Raw genomic sequence first — 19,040 nt, forward strand, 5'->3', positions numbered from 1 at the left:
ATCTGCCCGTCTCATCCTCCCAAAGTGCTGGGATTACAGGCATGAGCCACCGCGCCTGGCCTTAGACACTCTGTATAATAAAAAGCAACTCTATAAACTATCCAAACATAACAATTTACTATACTATCAATGTGATATTTTAGTATAAGATGGCAGTAATAATTTGTCAACTTTTAAAGAAATGAATTCCTAGACAAAACAGACCCCTTAACAGTTTATAAAATAATTCACTCAACAGGTAATCTCTACCACCACCATCACAAATAAACTCCACCTAGAAGAACACTGCCAAAGAAAACTTCTCAACCATTACATCATCCATTGTATTATTGTAACTATATCCCTGGAGTCTGAAAATTTTAATATTCAAGAAACAAAGTTATTTGAAACAAATCTTTTACGATCATATATTTTTAAATCAATGGTTATTATAAAAAGTGTAGAATGGTTTTCATAGGGAGCATTACATAATGATGATGTAATTCACCGGGCCACAAAAGGGCAGCCCACAAGGTACAGATGGAGTTATACAGATTTTAACAGATGATGGCAGGCAGGGTCATCGTAGCAAATCTCGGGTGATGCATGAATTGTGACAATTCCCAGTTGTTAGATTTGAGGAGGGGATAACTGTGTGTGTGTGTGTGTGTGTGTGTGTGTGTGTGTGTTTGTGTGTGTGTGTGAGAGAGAGAGAGAGAGACAGAGGGAGAGAGGGAGGGAAAGGGAAAGAAAGGGAGAGAGAGGGCGGGAGCGAGAGGGAGCGAGAGGGAGCGAGAGGGAGCGAGAGGGAGCGAGAGGGAGCGAGAGGAGCGAGAGGGAGCGAGAGGGAGCGAGAGGGAGAGAGAAACAATGAGTTTTTTGAGAGGCCAAAATATTTTTAAACAATTCAGAAAATATCTTAATCTAGAAAATATCATCATGGGACTGATCATTTCTGGATTAAAAATTTTCTAAAGTGTTTAAAACATGCTTTTCCACTAAACTCTAATTCCTAGTTGATGGGCTTACCTTAAAATTCTGAGAGTACTCACACACAGCTACTTGGCGCTGATTTCAGAGTGAGTTCTTGTTCCTAATTTATGTTTGGATCTCCCACAGTGCAAAGTCTTTATCAAACTTTTGTTGGTTGAGATGTAAACAGAATTAGTAATGCAGACAACAAGCCCAGTGCTGAACACAAGCACAAAAACTAATGAAATAGGGCTGTTGCTTTCAAAACAGGCACTTCTGTTTCATTTGCTCATTTAATAATTGCGAGATGGTGTGGCAGTCACGGACAGAAATATATGAAGAAAGAAAGCATACCAATCAGTGGCAGAGAGTATAGTCGTAATGGCATGGCAGAGTCAGACTGTTTGGGTTTGAATGTTGACTCCAACATTTACAGAAAAACTTAGAAAAAATACTTAATCTCACTGTGCTTCATTCATTTTGAGGATTACATAAGTTAATATAAGGTGCAAAGAATAGTGCCTGACATAGCATAGCATTATGTAAGTTCTACCTATTATTGTTCTAATACTTCTTTTTTATTAATTTGGATTTAACATTCAAATAATTAGAAAAAAAGTAGGTAGATATCAGATAATTTGTGTCCTGGGTTGTAAGGGACAGAAACCCAACTGAGACTGGCTTTTCTTTTTTTTTTTTTGAGACGGAATTTCACTCTCTCACCCAGGCTGGAGTGCAGTGGTGCGATCTCAGCTCACTGCAACCTCCACCTTCCAGTTTTAAGCAATTCTCCTGCCTCAACTTCCCAAGTAGCTGAAACTACAGGCCCCCGCCACCATGCCTGGCTAAGTTTTGTATTTTTAATAGCGATAGGCTTTCACCATGTTGGCCAGTCTGGTCTCGAATCCCTGACCTCGTGATCTGCCCGCCTTGGCCTCCCAAAGTGCTGGGATTAGAGGCGTGAGCCACCGTGCCCGGCTGAGACTGCCTTTTTTAAAATCGAAATTATGCTTAGAGAACTTGAGGAAATTCTGTGTCTCATGGATTAGCCTCAGTAAACAGTGAAACCAAGAACAACTCAAATACCATCATCCTCTCTCCATCACTCTCTTCAACATCAGCTTCATTTCTCTTTTTCTTTGCAAAGTGGTTTCTTCCTCTCTGAAATTTTAACTAGAAAAACGGGGCTGACATACCATGAGCCTTACATTCCATATTCTAGGAACTCAGAGACTGGTATACTTTTCTCAGTTTTAATTAAAATACAGTCATACATTGGCTAACAATGGGAATATGTTCTAAGAAATGTATCGTTTGGCAATTCCATTTCTGTGTGATGTCACAGAGTATATTCACACAAACCTAGATGGTTTAGCCTGTTACACACCTAGGCTATATGGCATAGCCTACCAATCCTAAACTACATTTATGTACAGCATGATACTGCACTGAATACTGCAGGCAGCTGTAACAGAATAAGTATTTGTATCTCTAAATATATGTAAACATAGCAAAGGTACAGTAAAAATATAGCATTATCATCTTATAAGACCACTGTTGTATTTGCGGTTTGTCATGAACCGAAATGTCCTTATGTGATGAGTGAGGGCACCTTCCCAGGGAAGGCCTCCTATTGCTCATTCCTAAGGCAGCTCCCCAAGGTCCAGATGGATGAGGAAAGGAACAGCTCCCAATGTGATGAGGGCTGCAGGGTATTCCAGAGCACTCTTCAACATCAGTAAAAATGTTTTGACATACAAACAAGATAATTTAAGGGCAAAAATAAAGTTCTCCCTCTGCTAGCTTTCTTCAATTAGCTGTTCTCCTCAAGCTTGATAAGTCTCCAGGAGCAAAAGAACATCTCTCAACTTCCTGACACTTTCCAGCACTTGGGACAGGACTGTAGCTGAAATGTTATGGCTATGTATTATAAACTCAGAAATGGGGTTTTAATAAACAAAAACCACTTTATATGCTGTTTAAAACTTGCTGCAATCTGCTAAACATATGGGTACATGTGTGCATCTGTGTGTGTATTTTTTAATGACATTCTTGGAACTTGTACTTTCATCCAAAGAACAATGTTTTCTTCAAAATAATTCCTGGCGCATCATAGAGAAGACACCGTGTTATCCTCTTGCATGTCCAGCTTTAAGTGCAACGTGTGGCACACAGAAGAGGCTCAACAAATAATCCCCTAAAAGGGGAAGGAGCTGATGAATGAAATGAATGGATGAAAGGGATGGGGGAAGAGGTAAAATCTCTTTGATTCTATTAGTTGTAATTCAAAAGTTACCACACAGGGGATAAAAAGAAAATGAAGGGAGAAAGAGTAGTGTTCTAGGTTAAAACTTGGGCAGGGAAAGTAGCGTTCTAGATTAAAAGCAACTTCAAAAGCAAATGCAAAGTGGTGCTTAACTACATCTTGTTTTTTTGTTTAAAGCAGCTGTATCAAGCAATATGGGAAAAGTGGGGAAATTTGAATACGTGCCAGGTACTAGACAGTATGAGACAATTGTATTAATTGTTTTGATAATGATACTAAAGTTATGTAAGAAAGCATTCTTTCTTCTTAGATCTGTATAGTGAAGTATTTGGAATAAAAAGTAGGATGTTTAATATTTACTTTTAAATATCTTAACAAAGAAAAAGCAAAGATAGCCAACATGTATGGTATATATACACATGGGAAAGAAGCTCCCGAAAGCAAAGGTGCTCAAGTAGCTCTAAAATTACTTCATTATCTTGAGGGTTTATTGTTAACAGGTATAAAAAGTACTTTACTTTTTTATCTATAGAAAGAAACCAAGGACACACTCAAAATGACACCAACTTAATTTTCCAGTAGTTTTTAAACACCACACCTGAGACAAACCAAAATACTCACTCTTCCAAAAGAAGATAAGTTGGCACGCTGTTCATATCCTGCATCCTTTTGTAATATCCCCTGCTCTCATCTCAACCTCTGAAGAGCCAAACCACCAATTAAGGTCCAGGTGAAGTACAACCATGACTATGAAACAGTCCCAGCTGGAGGTCATTTCTCACTGCGCTAACCCACGGCTATTAGCACTTTGGTGAACATTGGAATCACCTGGGGTGCTGTAAACCATTTCCAATTCCGAAACCATCCCTCCAGAGACTGAGATTCAACTGGTGTAGATTGGAGACAAGAAACTTGCATTTTTAATAAGTGCCCTAGGTGAATTTAATGCAGGTGCTCTAAGAACTACATATTGAAACAAATGCTTGAGTAAACACATTTTTTAAACCTTTTAAATGCATGTTCTTTACACCATATATTTAATGAGCTTAAAAACAAAAATCACAATTTATAGGTTTTGTTGCCCCCAAGAATCTGGCATAATATCCTGTCATATAAGGCAATATTAAATATTTGTTGGAAAACATTACATTTAGCAAGAAAAGAGTACTGATTATCCCTAAGAATTGATATTTATTTAAATATTGTTCTATTTCAGTTTAAAAAAATATTTAAATTTGTTGCACTAGTATCCCTAGGTTTTAAAACTTCTCAGTACATTGATAACTTTAGGTTGTAACTGAATTGCAAATCAACAGATGATTTTTAAAATGTGATCTATATATATAAATATAGACACACACACACAAATTGGCTTTTTTAAAAAACGAAATTCTGTCATTTGCAACAACATGGATGAATCCAGAGGTCATTATGCTAAGTGAAATAAGCCAAGCACAAAAAGACAAATACCGCATGATCTCACTTACATGTAGTCGAGCTCATAAAAGTAGGGAGTAGAATTGAGACAGGAGAATAGAGTCTGGAGGCAGGGAACTTAAGGCGTTTCACGCTGACTTCTAGAACTAAAGTGAAAGGAAAATCCTAACTTTCCATACTTAAGTAACAAAGGAACCGGAAGCTACTCCGTTTGTGAACCCCCACCTTCTCTGTGGGGCAGATGGGAAATTGAAAGTACCTCTCTGATTTGTTGCTTTTTGCAACCAATCAGATGTTTGCCTAGGAGTGTAGCTTTGTAACTTCACTTCAGCCTCTTTGGTCGCTGTCCACAACCAATCAAACTGATGGTCGGCCACTACATCATTTACATGAGATTAAACACCAAGTTGCCAATGGGAAACCTCAAGCGGGTATTCTGTATCTGGGCCCTTGAGCCGGCTGCTGGGCGGCTCCCACAATGTGGGGTGTACTTTCATTTTCAATAAATGTCTGCTATCGTTCTTTCGTTGCTTCATTGTTTCTTTGCTTTGCTGTGCGTTTTGTCCAATTTTTTGTTCAAAACGCCATGAACTTGGACAATTTGCAGTCAAGACCCTCTACTGGTAACAGAACGATGGTTACCAGGCTGGAAGAAGGGGCTGACCAGGGAAAGAGGAGACGTTAGTCAGCAGTATAAAGTTTCAGTTATATAGGAAGAGTAACTTCCGATGATCCATTGCACAGTATGGGGACTATAGTTAACAATGTATTATATATTTCAAAAGTGCTACAAGAATAGATTTTAGATGTTCTCACTACAAAGAAATGATAAGTATAGGAGGTGGAAGATATGTCAATCAGCTTGATTGGATTATTCCACAATGTATGCAGGTATTGAAACACCACATTGTACCCCATAAATATATATAATACTATTGTCAATTTAATTTTTTAAAAATTAGGTCATATATACACACAAACTATTATGGTCAGGATTTGTACTTGTGTGGTTTTTTTTATATACAGTCATTTATTTACAATCACTACAATTTAGATAATAGCTAATCAGCCTTTCACAGATTTTGTTTTGTTTTGTTTTGTTTTTGCTGATAGTTTCAAATTTTCTTTAATAGCATTATCATATTTTTGGTAGATTTTAGAAACTGTGATAATTTCTTAAATTATAGAGAAAATGTATGTGTGTGTATATATATAAACATTGTAAATATATGTACAAATTTCCTCCACAATTTAAGAAATTATCACGTTTTAAAGTCTACCAAAAATACATAGACATATATTTGTACATATGTGTGTGTACAAAAAGAAAGGAGTTGACTTTAGCTAATTAATATTTGATATAAGTGAGACAATGACTCCAAAATTAGCCTGCTGGTGTTTATACCCTAAATGTCACCAGCTGGCTCACAAATAGCAGTTGGCTTGGATATAAGGAAACTAGTGAAGGACATGTAGACAAATAGAAATTTATCCTCATCCTTCCATTTTGTTCAATGTACCCTTCATTCTTAGTACTACTGTTGACACCTATATTACATCTACATACAACACAAAACCATCAATAAAATATTATAATTTTCCCTTAAGAAGGCGTATATATTTTTAAAAATTAAAAAGAGAAATATATAAAAATGTTTTTTTTTTACATCATCTTTCTAGTGTTCTTCATGTCTTCCTATAGATATAAGTTGGCATCCCCATATTATTTCACTTGAAATTAAAGAACTTCATTTTAGCATACCTTGTGGTGCTGGTGTGTAGAAAATTCCATTTTGTTTATCTGTAGATGTCTTTATTTTGCCTTTACTTTTGAGGAATAACTTCATTGAACAAATAGTTCTTGTTTGGCAGCTTTTTGTTTTTCTTCTGCACTTTGAATCTATTGTTCCAATGTCTTCTGGATTCCATAGTACACCAAGAAATTGGTCATTGTTATTATTATTATTCTAGGAGACAGGGTCTCACTCTGGGCCCAAGTTGGAGTGCAATAGCATAATCATAGTTCACTGCAGCTTAGAACTCCTGGGCTCAAGAAATCCTCCCACCTCAGCCTCCTGAGGTTGCTGGAACTACATGTATGCACCACACCAGGTAATATTCTTTCTTTCTTTTTTTTTTTTTTGGAGGGACCATCTTACATTGCCCCGGCTGTTCTCAAAGTCCTGGCCTTAAGTGATCCACCCATCTCAGCCTCCCAAGTAGCTAGGATTACAGGTATGAGCCACTACACCTAGAAATCATTATCTTATCAGTAATTTCCCAATTTGTATCTCCCATTCTTTTCTGGACTGGCTGCTTTCAATATTTTTCTTTCAGCATTTTGATTATTATGTGTCCAGGAGTAACATTCTCTGTTTATTCATCTTCAAGTTTGTGGAGTTTCTTAAAACTGTAGATTAATGTTTGCTTCAACTGTGGTGTTTGGGGCATTAATCAAGTATTTTTCTAATTCGTTTCTTTTCTCTCTTCTGGAATTCCAATTACACGTATCTTAGACGGCTCCATAATGTCCCAGAAGTTTATGACGTTCTGTTTACATTTTTTGTCTTTTTCTCTCTGTTCCGGATTGTGTACATTTTATTAGTCATTTTTCAAATTCACAATTTTTTTCTTTTTTCTTTTGAGACGGAGTCTTGCTCTGTCGCCCAGGAGGGAGTATAGTGGCAAGATCTCTGCTCATGGCAAGCTCTGCCCCCCGGGTTCATGTCATCCTCCTGCCTCAGCCTCCCGAGTAGCTGGGACTGCAGGTGCCCGCTACCACGCCTGGCTAATTTTTTTGTATTTTTAGTAAAGACAGGGTTTCACCATGTTGACCAGGATGGTCTCGATCTCCTGACTTCATGATTCGCCCACCTCGGCCTCCCAAAGTGCTGGGGTTACAGGCGTGAGCCACTGCTCCCGGCCATTTTTTTTTCTTCTTTTACTTTAAATCTTCTGTTAAGATTATCTAGCATTTAAAAAGTATCAGTTACTGTATTTTTCAGCTCTAAAATTTTGCATTTTGATGAAGTTACCATTTCTCTGTTTAGAAATAATTCTTTTAAATATTTGACCATATTTTCTTTAATTTTAAAATGTATAATCGCTGCTTAGAAGTCTTTTTCTAGTAAATTCAACACCTGGGTCAACTCAGAGTCAGCTTCTATCAACTACCTTTTTTCCCTAAGCATGGGCCACAATTTCCTGGGGGTTTTGTTTTGCTTTGGTTTTGGTTTTGCATGTCTTAGACATTTTGGTAGAAAACTGGACATTGTATATAGTATGTTATAGCTACTTACAATTCTGTATTGTTCTTCCAAGAATTATTGGGGTGTTATTCTGGTATGCAGTTAACTTGCCTGGATTCAAACTAAAAATATTGCGTCATCCTATGTTAGGTAGCCTATGGCGTCTTATAGCAGCGGTTTTTGTGTGTTTGTTTGTTTTTTGTTTTGTTTTGTTTTGTTTTTTTCTTTTGAGACGGAATCTCGCTCTGTCGCCCAGGCTGGAGTGCCGTGGCGCGATCTCGGCTCTCTGCAAGCTCCGCCTCCTGAGTTCACGCCATTCTCCTGCCTCAGCCTCCCGAGTAGCCTGATCTCTGTAAGTCTTCCAGGTCCTGCAAAGTTCTGTGGTAAGTCAAGGATTTGAGCAGAGACGATTCTCACTCTCTGGTTTGGTGCTTCTATTAATTTCTCTCTAATTTGAAACAGCTCTACTGGCTTTGTACTCTATATAGTGATACTCCGAATCCACCCAGATTCAGCTTTCTGCCATTTGTGCTGTGCACAGCCAAGAAATGCATTCAGTTAAGAAGTTTCCCACTCAAATCTGTATACCTATATTTTTTAAAGTGGATTTATCTTTAGTATCTGCTTGCTTTTTCATTAAGCCTCATCTTTGTACATATGTAGCTCACTAGTGAAACATGAATTTACATAGCTTATGTTCTAAATTTGTGTCTTACTTTTTCTGGGGATTTTATGCTGTTCAGGATTTTCCTTTAAATTTCTCGCAACTTACCTAGTCCCATATTGATCTTAGCATCATTAGCTGGTAAGGCTGCAGTTTATTTTCACCACCATTTTCCATAGCCATATCTGTGATAACTGATCATCATTCTTGACCCATAATCTGCACATTCACAATTCAAAACCATTGCAATTGCAAGTGTTCAAAGCCATTCCAGTTGCAGGCTTCTGTTTCCTTTTCAATGGTTTTCAGTGTCTTTTCAGTCTAGTATTTTACAGTTGTTATTTGCAACTACTTTACTTCTCTATCATTAATTACCATCTTTTTTGACCTATCATTTATCACACATCTAATAATGACAAACTATGTACTAATAAGTTAAATAACTAGCTTATTCAGCACAATAATTCTATTAGATTTCTGCTAAGATTGAGCTCAAACAAGTTAACTAACGTACTCAACATCATTAACTAAAAAAATCCAGGATTAAGAATTAAATCCAGGATCAGGAATTAAATCTCTCTGCCTCCAGCATTATTCAGTAATACACTAGCCATAATCAAATAATAATAACAGTTAATCTTTAATGCCCTCTTGCTATGTACCAGGCATGGTACTCAGAAATTTAGACTTAATTCTAATTAATACATTTAATCTTCACAGTAAGCCTATGAAATGGGTACTCTTGCCAACTGTCTTACAGATGAGAAAACATTAGCCACAGCTTAGCTTATTTGAAGTCACAATAATATTAACTAAGTAAGAACAAAAGCCAAGATTCAAATGTAGGTTATTTTACTACAGACTGAGAAATGAATTAAATTTGGAGCCTAAGATACTTTCTGGAATTGAAATGATTCATTATATATAACTATAAAGATAATTGACTATAGCTTCCTAAACTACAAATTGTGATAAAAATGACATCTGTCCTGTATCAATCAGAAATTGGTATTAAAAGTGAGTATTATAAGACAATAGAATATCTAGAGCTTTTAATACATTGATATCAATATCAATTGATAGACTTCAAAAGCTTCATAATTTATTCAAATAAATAGACTTCAAAACATTGGCTTAACAATGACTTTTTAAAAATCTGTAATGGGTGGAACTCTTTAAAAAATAATTTTTGTTTTATATCCAAGTGATGTACTCTTATAACTGAAAATTATTTCCTTAATAAGATATGTACCAAAAGATTAATAATTTAAATGTTGCTTTTGTATACAGTCCTTCCAAACACACAAGCACCATTACCAAAATCAACATTACCACTTTACTATTTTTATTGCTTGTTTACTAGAATTTCACACATTGATTTTTCAATTTGTCATGTAACTTAACAAATTTTTTTAAAGTAAACTTAGTAAAAGAAGTCACTTTTGAGAAAGTCAATTTTAGGCAATAAACCTACATAGAATCAACTTGTAGAAGATGTATTAATCTATACAAATCAAGAACTAGGGAAATGAATACTATCTTAAGGTGATTGCTAAATTTAGATCTCCTAGAGTAGACTCTTCAAGTGAGTTGAAAACTCCCAAAGGTAAGTTTATTTGTTTCGGTTAACTATTTTCCTAACGCAAACATAGCTACAGTTTTCATCCATGGATTCCAGAAAATGATATAATCACCTTTTCCTTTGTTCCACCGAAGCCCACAAGGCTGATGATAGTCAGATAACTTATTTCTATAATTACTGTATGCTTTGAATTCCAGTAAGGAAATAACTGAGAAAACCAGGGAATAAATACAAAGAAGTGTTACAACTGGGGAAAGTATTAGTTAAGCTTCTTGGCCCAATGGGCTTTAATAAAAATGTAAAATCAAAGCAAGCAATCCTCCAAAGAAATCCACTCTAGTTATTCCTCACTGCAAGTAAATCCAAATCAAATTAACAAGGACATTGACTCTAAGTAAGGTAGCTCTATCTTAAAGTAACTAATACGTTGCGATGTGATGTATAAAAGACAATACGATAGATAAGACCTCTTTAAATTGTGAGTTGGCTGAAATTGGACTATTTCCATTTCATTTCCTGAAACATACATTTCATTATTGCAAGTAATTTCTTTAAAAACAATCTAGCAACACATTAAAAAAATTATAAGCACTTCAGGGTATTTTTCTCAGCCATTGAAAACTATCTAATTAAATACTGTCATGTACAGCATTCATAAAAGAAACATGAAAATAGTCCCTTAAACCAATTATGTTCCCTTCCCTAGAATGTTTTACTCTGAGAAAGTTCTCAACTCATCTGCACCAGGCCATAGTTGTTGATATTACTAAAATAAACAGTATTACTAATTGTCTCTCAGTAATAGATTATTTAGAGTTGAAAGTCCTTCTAGATACAAAGAAATAAATCATACTGAGAAATATAGACACAATGAAAAAACAATGAGTGAACTACCTTTTCTGAGCAAAGGACATTTATTTCTCAGTATCTTCTTTAATCACACTATGTGGGTGACCCTCTAATTTATCAGTTCATTAACCTGGCCAATGAACTGGCCAGGACTTACTGAACCTGAATGAATAGGACCTACTGGTAAATACTAATTTTGCATTGGGCCTATTTGTCACTGTATTCTTACTCAAGGACGAAAAGCTCAAGAGCTTTGACTATTTCTGAGACATAAGAGGAAAAGGAAAAGCAGAGAAGCAGTTGATAGTTGAAATGGGATATTGGAATGTACTGCAAAAACAGGATGAACTCTTAAATTTGAATTACAATATCTCACATATAAAACTTCCTGTAATGTTCAACTAAGCAAAAGTCACATTAGGCATAATGTCACCAGCATGTTACCAGATGCTCAGGTTTTTTTCTCATCACACTTCAAGGGATTTTATAATGAAAGTGCTTCATTGTTTAACATAGAAGTAAGTAGGAAATCCTATTAGTTTGCCTCTTAGAAATATATAGGATTACTTCATAGAAATATATATTTTATAGCCAACTCAATCATAACAAACTATTCTACAAAATAAGTGATACCTTTTATACTATATACTACATATACTTCCTTCTCCTTTCCGTGCCCTGCCCCTCGACGAGATGGAGCTTCACTCTTGTCGCCCAGACTGGAGTGCAGTGGTGCAATCTCAGCAGCTCGCTGCAAAGCATTCAAGTGATTCTCCTGTCTCAGCCTCCCAGGTAGTTGGGATTACAGCACTCACCACCACACCCAGCTAATTTTTTGTATTTACAGTAGAGACAAGGTTTCATCAAGTTAGCCAGTCTGGTCTCAAACTCCTGACCTCAGGTGATCCACTCACCTCAGCCTCCCAAAGTACTGGGATTACAGACGTGAGCCACTATGCCCAGCCTACATATACTTTCATTATTATTTTTCACAAACTCTACCTCACTTTAACACATTTCCCAAGTATTACATCAACTAAAAGAAATACAGAAATTCAATCTGATGTTGATCTAAAATTTTGTTTATATAATTCGTAAGTAAAGAAATGAGAATATACTCTTAGCATGAAGTACACACAAGTACCACATGAGGTCTAAAAACAACTTTTTCCTTCCACCACTTGCTGGGTCACCTGACTTTGATCAGCATTTAAGTGAGTAGGATACCACCTAAGTGAGTAGGACACACACAAGATATCTGAGAATGAATGATCTTACCTGTAACTGCTTTGAAATCCCTGGAATATATCCTCTTAGTAGAAAACAGTTTTAGTGTGTTTCCTTAATTGTTTTTCAAGCTTTTCATTTGTTTCCTGTATCAAATGAGGGGAAAACTCAAGGTTCTTTTTACTTTATTTCTCACCAAATATGACAAAGTTACTCATATCAAAGCTAAAAAGTAATATTCTCCCATTCATCACAGCCCTTTAAGAGTAACACATTTGTTGAATTATCCTAAGATGAAATTTCAAAGACAATTTCAACTGTGGTAAATACATTTAGCAAAAACTCTCGGAATACTTGTCTATAACAAAAAATGATTTCAGAAGAACATGAGTTTAATTATCATGTATATCACTCAAGTGCAAAGAATCAAAAATATATTGATAATCCAAAGGTTTTTTTATATAAATTTAAAAATGGCTACTCATAATATCATGTAATTTCTATTCCCAGTAAGCATGTTCAGTAAAAATAAAAATAATATTCATGGAACATCTGTGGCTCCTCTTTGTTTAAAAGCAGCTTAAATAGATATAAGGAGGCAATATTTTAAAATATTGTTTAAAAGAGGAGACCATATGAATACGAACATGTTTCAGATTTCATTTTATTCATGAATTCTTGAATATTTAATTTATCTGAATGTCTTCCCAAGGGAAGTCAGGCGGTATTACCACAATCAAGTAAGGATTTCTCGGTAAGTAATCCCAGCAGGAGAGCTAACAGTCAAGATTTCCTATCTGGTGGTGAAATGGAGAGAGTTAGGGATGTGAACCAGAGATGAAGTTCTGAGCTGAATCAACCCTGGTGAATATAAATGAGGCCTCCATCTGGGATTTTAGAGTGTATTATTTCCTTCACTACCATGGGTTTATAGTTTTAACTCATATCCAACCAGATGTATTTAATTCATATCTAACTAGATGATAGGCTGGTTTTTACTTCTATAATTATTAACTATGATATATACAGCCTAGAATTAATGCAACAAGAAGCTCTGGCATTTGAGTAGTTAGTAGTCCATGTGCATTAATGATGTATCCACAAATAATATATTACTATCAGCTTAAGAGCCAGAAAGCATTTTCAACACAAATTGTTATATATGTCTTTAAGAGTCTTTAATGTTTTAATTCTAAAATGGAATATAAGCATATTTGCCTATACATGAATAATCTTCCCATTATAGCCTTTAGATACTGATTCTTCACACACAAAGACACCCCAATAGCCTAAAACAGTCATTCAATTTGGAAATATTTTTTAGCAGAAGTTCTGCCTGCCCACCCAATTAATAACCAATTCACCCCAAAGTGAATCAGAAATAGACTTAGGAGGGAAGAATATTTTATCTGCCAAAGCGATACAATATGCTTTTGTTTACACCTTTTTGTTGATAGTTTCCATGCAACACAAGAAGCCACAGCAGCCCCTGCGGAAGTAAGATGAGATTAATTGTACGTGATGAAATGCTGACACTGTATTACATAGTATTTCAGTGCTACCATAGATACACCCATTTTAGCTTCAGATGAATAAAACATTTTGTTCCATATTATAATGATAAGTAGTAAGACGTTTTACAGGGATTCTGTAAGAATGGTATCAAGGTTTTATTGGCAAAGGTCACTAAAAATTGTTATATACACAGCCATTCTATGTAACTTCGCTATGTTGGTATAGTTGTACTTCTGTGGTTTTAGGTCTTATTCATTCATTTATTCTTTAAAAAAAAAATATTGATCTATGACAATGTAAACATACTTTGCACTGAATAGGATTTTGCCTAAAGTTTATCTTATACAAAGTCTATCTAATGATTACATTAATAAAGTTTCCCAGAGTTGAGGATATTTCAATGTTTCCAGGGTAAAAAATTTGGTAACAGGCCGGGTGCAGTGGCTCACACCTGTAATCCCAGCACTTTGTGAGGCTGAGGCAGGCAGATCACAAGGTCAGGAGATCGAGACCATCCTGGCTAACACAGTGAAATCCCGTCTCTACTAAAAATACAAAAAATTAGCTGGGCATTGTGGCGGGCACCTGCAGTCCCAGCTACTTGGGAGGCTGATGCAGGAGAATGGCGTGAACCCAGGAGGAGGAGCTTGCAGTGAGTTGAGATGGTGCCACCGCACTCAAGCTGGGTGACAGAGCGAGACCTCATCTCAAAAAAAAAAAAAAAAATTGATAACATATTTAAGGCACTCATAGACTGAATATTTCATGTCACTGAGGTATATTAATGAGTAATTACTTATTACAGAGAAAAATATAAGTTTCTAAAAAAGGTAAAGAAACAAATTATAAATCTATGTAGAAGTACACTGATACATGATTTTCTTTCTTCAATGAAAAAATACTTATTGAGATTCAACCAAATGCAGAGCACTATGTTAGAAGCTATGTGCAGGAGACAGGCAGTGTCAGGGAGGTTGGAAAATATAAATTACAATCCTCCAAAATTCCAAAAGAACTTAAAATCTCGAGGAGGAAAAGATTAAAATGGATGAAAGGTTAGCTCCTAATTTAAGGTAACATTATTTAATAGATAAGAATATGCATTTTAATCTAGGTTTCACCAGTTTAAGATGGTGGCCTACATTTAAATTATTTGAGATGTTTCCTAATCAAAATTAAGATAACAATGGTACCTTTTTCTGATTAGGTTTGAGGATTAAATGAGGAAATAATCTTAGCACAATGCTTGGATTTAGCATTCAGGAAATGTCTATTGTTGTTTGATTCCAAATGAGTAATACATACAAGATGAGAAGAACTTGGAAATGGAGTCGAGGTAGAGGTAGTACACAGCAGAACAAAAGAAACATTAAGCATGGGGAAGGACTTCAATGGTAGCTTGAAAGGCAGTTAGGATATAAATGGGCAAAGATAAACAAGGTAGTACTACAGTCTGTTGGAGAGGAGTAACAGAGGACAGACACAAATGTCATGGTTGCTGAACCAATCTAACTAGAATAGAAGGTGTGAGTTGCAGTTTACTAGGATGTAATATTGTAAACAAGAGTGGAGGCCAAATTGAGGCACTTTGAATAGAAAGGCTAAATGATCTGCACTTCACAGGTTATAGGGAGTAAACTGATTGCTGGTTTTGCATATTAATTGAAAATATTCATGTTCAGAGACTGTCAAAGAAATATAAATAAATAAATAGTCATACTGATTTACAGAATCTAGTTTTTGGCACCATACTTTCAAAAATAAAATCTAAGATATTAAGGGAAAGAACTGACCCTTTTAGAAGCATGTTTAGATTTTATAAGCCATGCATCATAACTATATCTCTGCATCTTCACATTCCATTTTCAGATAAATATATAGGCTCTTTGACTTTCAATGCAAAAGTTAATAGCTAATCTATTTTTAACTAGGATAGCAAGCATGCTTGGCCTACTGAGTTCTGTAAGTAAAGAAGGGTAACACAACAGTAAACAGAAATTACTTAATGAATCAACTGTGCACGTAGTCTTGAAAAAAATGTCTTCAGTGTTACATCACTTCAATTATAAACCAGCAATTCTTCAGATCTCATTAATTAGATAAGCATGCCAAATTAAGTTTCATAATACTTAACTCAGTGATTTTAGGGCATGTCAAAGATTCTTATGTATGTTATGACTTCTGAAATATTAAAAATTTTTAAATGGAAGTTTCTAGATTTAAAATTATAAAATTCTTAAAAGTTTCAAAGTCAACACAGACTTACATGTACTTCATTTCAAATTTTAAAATAGTTTTGTCTGTGATTAATTAAAAATATTTAACTGAAGTCAACCTGATGAATTAAATAAGACTCATAAGATTCAAATATATGATAATAACATAAATTATACCTTAGGAGGGCATGGGGACTGAGGGATCCATATATTAATAGCGATGCCTACAGACAAACTGCTTTAACTACTAGGGGAAAAAAATGAATTGCTGACTCTAAGAACCAGAAGAGTATTTGAGGAGAGACGCTTTCCTGCAGAGTTCCCTCAAATCAATTCATTCAGATGACCCAGTCAGTCTACCAGTGATGTCAGCCCTGCTTAAAGATAAGAAAACTTTCCTTGAAGAGGTCCTTTACATCCCTTGTAAGTTGGATTCCCAGGTATTTTATTCTCTTTGAAGCAATTGTGAATGGAAGTTCATTCATGATTTGGCTCTCTGTTTGTCTGTTACGGGTGTATAAGAATGCTAAACCACTGCTCAGTGAAATCAAAGAGGACACAAACAAATGGAAGAACATACCATGCTCATGGATAGGAAGAATCAATATCGTGAAAATGGCCATACTGCCCAAGGTTATTTATAGATTCAATGCCATCCCCATCAAGCTACCAATGACTTTCTTCACAGAATTGGAAAAAACGGCTTTAAAGTTCATATGGAACCAAAAAAGAGCCCTCATTGCCAAGACAATCCTAAGTCAAAAGAACAAAGCTGGAGGCATCACGCTACCTGACTTCAAACTATACTACAAGGCTACAGTAACCAAAACAGCATGGTACTGGTACCAAAACAGAGGTATAGACCAATGGAACAGAACAGAGTCCTCAGAAATAATACCACACATCTACAGCCATCTGATCTTTGACAAACCTGAGAGAAACAAGAAATGGGGAAAGGATTCCCTATTTAATAAATGGTGCTGGGAAAATTGGCTAGCCATAAGTAGAAAGCTGAAACTGGATCCTTTCCTTACTCCTTATACGAAAATTAATTCAAGATGGATTACAGACTTAAATGTTAGACCTAATACCATAAAAACCCTAGAAGAAAACCTAGGTAGTACCATTCAGGACATAGGCATGGGCAAGGACTTCATGTCTAAAACACCAAAAGCAACGGCAACAAAAGCCAAAATTGACAAATGGGATCTAATTAAACTAAAGAGCTTCTGCACAGCAAAAGAAACTACCATCAGAGTGAACAGGCAACCTACAGAATGGGAGAAAATTTTTGCAATCTACTCATCTGACAAAGGGCTAATATCCAGAACCTACAAAGAACTCAAAAAAATTTACAAGAAAAAAACAAACAACCCCATCAAAAAGTGGGGAAAGGATATGAACAGACATTTCTCAAAAGAAGACATTCATACAGCCAAAAGACACATGAAAAAATGCTCATCATCACTTGCCATCAAGAAATGCAAATCAAAACCACAATGAGATACCATCTCACACCAGTTAGAATGGCAATCATTAAAAAGTCAGGAAACAACAGGCGCTGGAGAGGATGTGGAGAAATAGGAACACTTTTACACTGTTGGTGGGATTGTAAACTAGTTCAACTGTTATGGAAAACAGTATGGCAATTCCTCAAGGATCTAGAACTAGATGTATCATATGACCCAGCCATCCCACTACTGGGTATATACCCAAAGGATTATAAATCATGCTGCTATAAAGACACATACACACATATGTTTATTGCGGCACTATTCACAATAGCAAAGACTTGGAATCAACCCAAATGTCCATCTGTGACAGACTGGATTAAGAAAATGTGGCACATATACACCATGGAATATTATGCAGCCATCAAAAAGGATGAGTTTGCGTCCTTTGTAGGGACATGGATGCACCTGGAAACCATCATTCTTAGCAAACTATCACAAGAACAGAAAACCAAACACCGCATGTTCTCACTCATAGGTGGGAACTGAACAATGAGATCACTTGGACTCGGGAAGGGGAACATCACACATCGGGGCCTATCATGGGGAGGGGGGAGGGGGGAGGGATTGCATTGGGAGTTATACCTGATATAAATGATGAATTGATGGGTGCTGATGAGTTGATGGGTGCAGCACACCAACATGGCACAAGTATACATATGTAACAAACCTACATGTTATGCACATGTACCCTAGAACCTAGAAGTATAAAAAAAAAAAACAAAAAACTTTCTTTTCTTTTTTTCTTTTTCTTTTTCTTTTTTTTTCTTTTTTGAGACAGAGTCTCACTCTGTCACCAGGCTGGAGTGCAGTGGCACCATCTTGGCTCACTGCAACCTCCACCTCCAGGGTTCAAGTAATTCTCCTGCCTCAGCCTCCTAAGTAGCTGGGACTACAGGCACACGCCACCACGCCCGGCTAATTTTTCTATTTTTAGTACACATGGGGTTTTACCATGTTGGCCAGGATGGTCTCGATTTCTTGATCTCGTGATCTGCCCACCTCGGCCTCCCAAAGTGCTGGCATTACCTGCATAAGCCACTGCACCAGGCTGATAAAGGAACTTTATCCCTATCCCACATCAGGCATAAAAGACAATCACCAATTAGGTGCTGACTCATGCACCTTAATAATTAACAGCTGAAAGATGTATATAGGAAGGACCTCTGTTCCTATTTAGTTCAGTTCTGCAAACATGTACTCAAAATCTAAGGGCAGAAAATAAAGCACTCTGTGAGGTAGTAGCTGCAGACTTCAGCCTGGCTGTCCTAACACAGTGACCTGCTACAACCAACCATGGGAAAAGGAAGGAATTAAGACTAATGCGAAAGGAATTGCTCATCCCTGGAAACTGATTTTAGTTCATCTTTGTCTCGATGGCCAAAATCTCAGTAAATCCCTGGCATGCATTATGCGTGAACAGATGGCACTACATGACAAAAGTTGAGTACCACTGATTTGAAAGGTAGGAAATATTCCATAATTCTCCTGTGTACACAGCAACTGCTGTTCCCAAAAGTCTCTCCACTGGCTCAGGAATATGCTCTTTAATTCAGTAACAGAAATTTTGCAAG

General features: G+C 36.2%; 1 long non-coding RNA gene across 1 annotated transcript in view; it reads right to left on the reverse strand.

Moving 5' to 3' along the window:
- Positions 1–7,370, reverse strand: part of LOC117076298 — a 144,498-nt gene extending 137,128 nt beyond the window's left edge. Inside the window, exon 1 of the long non-coding RNA XR_004434309.1 lies at positions 4,705–7,370. This is a non-coding gene — a long non-coding RNA (uncharacterized LOC117076298). The remainder of the gene's footprint in view (positions 1–4,704) is intronic.
- Between the last annotated feature and the right edge of the window lie 11,670 nt (positions 7,371–19,040).

Source organism: Trachypithecus francoisi, unplaced genomic scaffold (assembly GCF_009764315.1).
Source record: "Trachypithecus francoisi isolate TF-2019V2 unplaced genomic scaffold, Tfra_2.0 Lachesis_group5, whole genome shotgun sequence".
NCBI lineage: Eukaryota > Metazoa > Chordata > Mammalia > Primates > Cercopithecidae > Trachypithecus > Trachypithecus francoisi.